General features: G+C 44.6%; 1 non-coding gene across 1 annotated transcript; it reads left to right on the forward strand.

Annotated features, from left to right (window-relative positions):
• The first annotated feature begins 5,820 nt into the window (after positions 1-5,820).
• On the forward strand, positions 5,821-5,892 carry TRNAN-GUU (transfer RNA asparagine (anticodon GUU)). The gene has a single exon. It is a non-coding gene; the product is annotated as a tRNA-Asn (tRNA).
• Positions 5,893-7,061: the final 1,169 nt, after the last annotated feature.

Genomic DNA, 7,061 nt, shown 5'->3' on the forward strand with positions numbered 1-7,061 from the left:
TATCGAGAGTTGTCAATGAATCGATACTATGTGTCATGTCGTAGTTGCATCGATGGTGTAATCTATGAAACCCCTTTCATAATTACCACCATACTCTGATCAGAGATTTCAAACTACATATACATGAAAAACACATAGGATATCCATACCCGTAGGTAAGCGGTGAATCCCCGACTACAATGCATCGACTCCTATATGTTTCGACAGAACACCCAACCTTGCCACCTGATGACCCCATGAGAGTCGGTAAACAAGTCAAAGTGTAATTCTAGCACATAGAGTCTCAATGTTGTCCCGGGTCATAAGGACTAATGGTGTACAACCATAAACTAGGACTTTTCCACTCGATAAGTGAGAACCACTTGGAAAGTCCTTTAATGGAGGGTTGTTCAGTGCACTCTACCAGGAGCACCTATCTGCATGCTCGGACATCACAATGTCCCCTACCAATGAAACATGGTACTCACATCGCAGATACTAGTCTCAAGCTCGAGCGGCCTATATCCTTCTTAGCGGCGGCTGAATCGACTAGGAACCGTTTAGAATATACAGTATTCCAAATATGAGTTTCATGATACTCATCATATGAGCATCTCATATTCTTTCTACTATTTGTATATTCAAGGGCTTTATCTATGCAACTAGCATGGGTATATAGATAAAGATGTGCCAAAACAATAATTTCAAATATTATTAAAATAAAGATTGCTTATACATAGAGTTTCATTGTGAACACTCGGCCAACACTTGGCTCGACGTGCACCTACTCTAACAATTGTGCACCTCATTTTTATCATTTTAAATAGATATATCCATATGTCTCTATTGTTCGTACGCTCTTTAAACCTAAAGGTGTATAATGAATCATAATCATCGTTGTTCCTAATATAGTACCTATCATTTCTATAGTCTTAAAAATCTAATCTAGGTTCGAGGCCTCGCTCATAACTATGGTTTTATTATTTCTCTAAAGGGTGTTGGGATGTATAGGTGTATTCCACATCAAGGTGACAGGATTCGAACCTATGATTGACCGGGTTTACAATTGGTCGGTGTGGCCTTTCCTACCCTTGCTATAGCCACAGCTTTTGGTTTTCAATATTGATCTCCTACTGTATTCGTATCTGGAAACTCTGTTTCTAGTGGATCTGAATAACCCTCCATGGTATCAATCATGCTAGGACTGCGACTGGATCATTGACTGGGTCAATAACATCTACTTCAACGAGCTATCGATCTGGAACTTGAATTGGTAGTTTTGCTTATGGATTATGGATAAACGAAATCAAATGGCTCTTAAACCTCCATTGGCTCTGCTGACTGGGATGTATAGATAACCCCATCATGCTATTCTATTTCATGGAAATGTACACCCTAAAGAGTAGCCCTGTCCATGCGTTTATCTATTAAAATATGCCGAATTTTCTTCTAGCACTGAACCTCCAAAAAGGTAACTGGCTAGCCTCTATCCTTAGGACCTAGAATCTGCTATCCAAGGTAGGACGGACTCCTATCATCATATGGTTTTTTTGTAGTGAATTTACAAGCTATTTTGAAAATATCAAGGGTATGAATAAGGATCTTGAGAAAGTTTTTCATTTGTATAGCATCATAGACAATCCAATCTATATTATATAGAAGATTATATGGAATTCGAACCCTAGACTCGCTCTACTTTCCGACTGAAGGGAAGACTCTTCGACCACCTCGAAAGAGAGAGACCGGTTTCGAAGACTTCCAAAGAGAGAAGGAATGGGAGTTAGGTTAGTAATAGACTAAGAGAAAAACGACTCGCTCACTGAAGAAAGAAAGAGAAATCATTACTTGCTTAGGGAAAGCAGGAGCCAAAACAAATAACTAAAGAAATAGGAAATCGCACTTCTACGCCTGGGATAACTCAATTTCCAACTTTACCTACGAGGGATGGACCACTATCAGACTGAGACCGAGAGCAAAGAGACTGGACAGCTTTCTGATGGAATGCTAAGGCCGAAGAAAGAGCAAGGAGGGAATCGAAAGCTAGAACGGAAAGCATTTCCCTTTTCCCGAATAAGATAAAGGTTCTGACAATAGTAAGACAACTGCAAGCACATGAACTCGCTATACGAATGGTTCGTAACCCGCTTACACATCCCCTCGATCTCCTTACTAACTGAAGGCACTTGTCCCTTCTCCGGCTACGAATAAGCCACTTGGAAATGGTGCCTCACAAGGCTAGAAGAGGTTTAGATCGCTCGTGACCTAACAACGTGAGTCACTTGATATGCTGAGGAAGAAAGAAAAATCAGTGAGCCGGGCCAGGGCAAAGAACAAGGAGATATGGCTCTTGAAGAGACCTGGCCGTAATCCTCGCTCTGGATTAAAGGATTCCAAGGACGTTGGGCTCTCTTCTTTTGTCCATGGTCATGGCTTAAACATCAAACGAGAGAGGCTGGGATAGGGAAGTTTCGAATGCCGACTGGAAGCTAAAATTCCCTGAATCTCGTGCAAGTTAGGTTGTGGCTGCAAGCGGAATGTAGGCGCTTTAGGTGTGTGTTGACCATGCACTCTCGCTTCGTGTAATGTCGTATGTATGATAGAGGTGGTCATTGACCTCAATGCTAATGGTTATCCACAAGGTTCAACGAATGAATGAAGCTATGATCGTACCCGGATGGAGTTGATGGTCTTTCCTCTGATGTCTTCAAGCCGGCCATAATAGATAGGCGAAGCAGTCTGTTCTCGCCTATTGATAGATAGCAGGTTGCTTCCAAGCTCAAACCATTTGAAACTGAATTGCTACTTTTTCCTTGTTATTGATAGAGTTCTCCGCCCCTGTCAAATAAAGTATAGGGAGAGAACTGGAAGAGAGAAGGAAAAAGAGCAAAGGATTTACAAGTCTAATAGGAGAAGAATGGCTGACACGTTGACTGCCTTCGATATTCGAAAAATAACCCAAGCGTTCTAACCCCCGGGGCGGACCCAAACCGAAAGGCGCTAGACGGACTAACGGCAAGCGAGATAAAGAAAGCAGCTGGCCCCATGTGTAAAACCTTGCCGCGGGAGAGTCTTTCTCCAATGAGAATAAAGAAAGTTTTTGGGCAAGACAAGAAAAAACTTCGCCCTTTGACACCAGGGGATAAGAGCTGATTGCTGGCGATGACTTGGTGAAGGGAATCTATGATAGAAGGTGCTCGAACAGGGTTCCGACCGAATAGAGCACGGAGCCAACGAGTTCAATCGAACAAGGTAACGAGTCTAAGGGGGGCAGGATCAAGCTTGAAAGGAATGGACGGGCGTAGGCTTTATAGTGAACGCTGCTTATAGATATGAGATAAAAGACAGATGTCGACAGAAACTGTTAGACTTCTTTATTGCGTTGCGAAGAGAGATTGAAGACGAAGATTTTCTGACGCAGTGCGGGCACTGGATGGAAAAGACAGATAAAAGAACAACCCACCGGAAAGGCATACCTCAAGGAGCACCAATCTCCCCTGGCAAAGATCTATCTGCACGAAGCCGACCTATGGATAGAAAAAAAGATGCAGGAAAGGAAAATGAAATATGAAATAAAAATATGCTTTGGGAGTGTGAGATAGGCAGACGGGGAGTACACAGGGGCTTCCAGCAGTGATAGCTGAACTAATCAGATGGCTGCCCAAAACCTGGAGCTGACATAACAATGGAAATCGGAAATCAACGCCGGGTCCCGGCTATCCAAAAAAGGCAGACTGAAGCTACGGATCACAAAATGCAACACAACAAGGGGCGAACCAAGCGAAAGAAAAAGCTAATCAATTTGAGACAGGGAGTAAAGGCGAAAGATCTATTTTCGAGCCTGAAAGCAGCAAGCAACGACGGCTTTTCAGCCGTTGCGCGCTAGCTTGTAGTTTAGGGGTATAGTAGGGATGCCCCTTTCTAAAACTTTTCTAAAAAGGTAAGCTTTTTTGAACCCTAGTTTTGGAGTTTTCCCCAACCTATACCTTTACTAATCAAAAAAGGAAGCAAGGCAAAGGTTTTTGGAACCCTTAGCCGCATATGTACAAAAAGAGGGAGCGGAGAAGGAAGAACAACCGTTTGACTTTGGCACATGAGGTGGCGGGTATGGCTAGGTAACATAATGGAAATGTATCGGACTGCAAAACCTGGAATAACGGTTCGACCCCGTCCTTGGCCTCAAGGAGTGGTGAGCAGCACAGAACTTTAATCAATCAAATGGCATAGTAAGGGGCTTTCCTTTGTTAGAAATCCACAGACAACATTCTAGAACTTCCAAACCAAAGAAATGCAACATGAGAAGGAGCTTTTTACGTTACGCTTCAATAGAATGAATTCAGTAAGGGTAGAGTACGCCCTATGGTCGATCGAAGGTCCTGTGCCACTTTCACTCCAATCTATCTGACCTTCAATCCATCTTTGTCCAGCCAGTTCATAACAAAATGTTAGACCAAGGCTAACACAACCGAATTGGTTGAGGAAAAGGAAACCCCAGCGACCAAGCACTCCCGCCCCCAAAAGCGGAGACCGAAGAACCGCCAGGTTGTCGAGGACACATCTGAAGAAAAGGCCTTGCACCTGAAATAGGACTAATTAAGATCTAGAAGAATAGGTCTGGGCTTTCGAAAAGATGAAGATGCAAAGGGTAAAGAAACAGTCTTTTGAACAACCAACCTGACATAAGGATTTTAGCTCGCGCCCACTTAGAAAATGGAGATTCTCGGACGGGGAAAAGCGGCACTCGACATCTATTAAACAACATTAAGAACAAAGCCATACTATACCCTCCTCGGGATAAACTAGTGATGATTGCCATGAATGCTGCCCTCAAGGACGTGTACAAGAAGGTCTTTGCTGATTCCTATCAACATGGTGCATCTCTTAGTAGAGGGGCGTGAAAAGGCCGTGGAGACTTTGACCGAATGAATAGGGATCAATTAATAGATGAGTAGGAGAATCCAGGATGAACGCTTTTTTCATTCGCTATGCGCTGACTGGATGCGTACTCGCGTGATCAATCGAAGGATGGGGGAATTGCATGAATGATGAGACCGGCCTAACCTAAAGTAAAGGCTCTTCCCTCTCTTGATGGCGAATCTTGATTGACTGCCACCAGGAACCGATTCGAAGAAAGAAGAAGCATGAGATAGGCGGCGGAAAACTTTCCGATAGCGAATTACTTGACTCGATGGATGGTTTTCAACTATAAGAAATCCAACTCAAGCACGAAATCAATGTTGAGTTAACAATCATCGAGAGGGGTACCACCAAGGGTTCCAAACCTGCGCTGCTTCAAATATCCCATAAGTGGGGGCTTCAAATCTTGACTAAGAAGCGAGAAAGTTTACTTTGAGAAAGAAAAGGGGCGCCCCCATCCAACTAAAGCGCTAACGAGCAAGAAAGGGCCCCTTACTATAGATAGGGCGTTAGCGCTTTCCTAATAACACATATAGGGCTTCTTGATCGGAATCTATTCTATGATTGAATAGCAGAAGTACTACTTAGTAGTATAAACTCGGAGAGAGAGACAGAGAAAGGACTCTTTTATACCTGCAAACTCGGAGTAGGTCCCTTGTTTTTGGCAGGAAGAGTTCCAGCCTTTGTTTCCCCTCGGTAGAGTGAGTCTACTTAGCGAACTGGCAGGACGCGGAGATCAATTGATCAATATGATTCTCGAGAGTGGATCGTTGATCGCTGCCTCCTTGTCCTGGAGGCTCTCCGGCCGGGGAGGGGCTTGCTATCGTAACCTTTTCTCCCGGTCGGTGTATGTGAAAAAGAGGGACGAACTCCTTTTTGTCATAGGTTGGTCCAAAGAACGAGAGTCGGCTTCCTTAAGTCCGTTGTTCCTCAGTAGCTCAGTGGTAGAGCAGTCGGCTGTTAACTGACTGGTCGTAGGTTCAAATCCTACTTGGGGAGAATTTTGATCGCTTTTCTGACTCTGACCTAGCGACCCATACCCTTTCTCCTTAGTTTCTAAACTAGCATAATCGTGGGATTGTTGGTTTTTCTTTTTCACTCTCGTCTAGGTGAACTTTGTTCATTCAATTTTTAGGGATAAGAAGGATCCACTGGGAAGACTGGAGTACTATCTTCATTAGCCGGAAGGAATTAGTCTCCACTAGTGGCAACGAAGTTCTTGGTAATTAGCACGGGGGAAGGAAGATCTCCACTCATTTCATTCATTCAGTGCCTGCGGTGAGGAGCGACCCACAAGCGACGAAGGGGGGGCTAGGGAAGGCCGACGACTACATGAGGGGGAAGCTCTCGTAGAAGCTTTACCCCTTGCTTTACATAAATTGTTATGAACTGACTAAATGACTAGATTCTCCCGGAACGCTAGCTAAGCTAATAGTCCTAGTTCCCTTCAATTAAATCAATAAGCTTTTTGATTGATTCAGAGCGCCGCCCCCTTCTTAGAATTAGAACCCATTGAGGGGGGCCTCGGCCGGGGAAGGGGAGAGTGGCCGAGTGGTCAAAATCGACAGACTGTAAATCTGTTGATGTTTTTCTACGTAGGTTCGATGTAAGGCTTGAGATTTATTCGTATTCATTGACATGATACTCGAAGATATGAGAATGCATGAATTGATGCACATATTGACGACAGCAGAAACGATGTTGCGATTTGAATTGGATTGCAAACGATGGTGGTGAAACAGCCAGGACAGTGCACCTGCGGTCCAGGAGAGAGTGCACCTGCGCTGGTCTTGCCTTTGAAATGGTGAAAAATTACAGAAGCCAGACCGCACCCGCGCCCCAGTTTCCACCGCACCCGCGGTGCAGCGGCGGAAAGCGTCGTGTAGGCTAAGAGAGAGGCCGCAGGCGGTGGTGGAACCCATGAAATGTGGAGGATTACAGTAGGGTCACCGCACCCGTGGTCAGAAGTGAGCGCACCCGCGGTCGTCGAGTACAGAATTTTGGATGGAATGCCGTAGCCTGAGCGCACCCGCGGTGAAGAGCTACCGCACCCGCGGTGCGACTTGCAGAATGAAAAATAAGCCAAGTGTCCTTGCCATGCATATATAAGGTGTATTGTCTTCATTTCCTTCCTTCTTCAGCAGCAAAGAACCGAGAGAAAAGCAGAA

Source organism: Primulina huaijiensis, chromosome 11 (genome assembly GCF_012295235.1).
Source record: "Primulina huaijiensis isolate GDHJ02 chromosome 11, ASM1229523v2, whole genome shotgun sequence".
NCBI classification, from domain to species: Eukaryota; Viridiplantae; Streptophyta; class Magnoliopsida; order Lamiales; family Gesneriaceae; genus Primulina; species Primulina huaijiensis.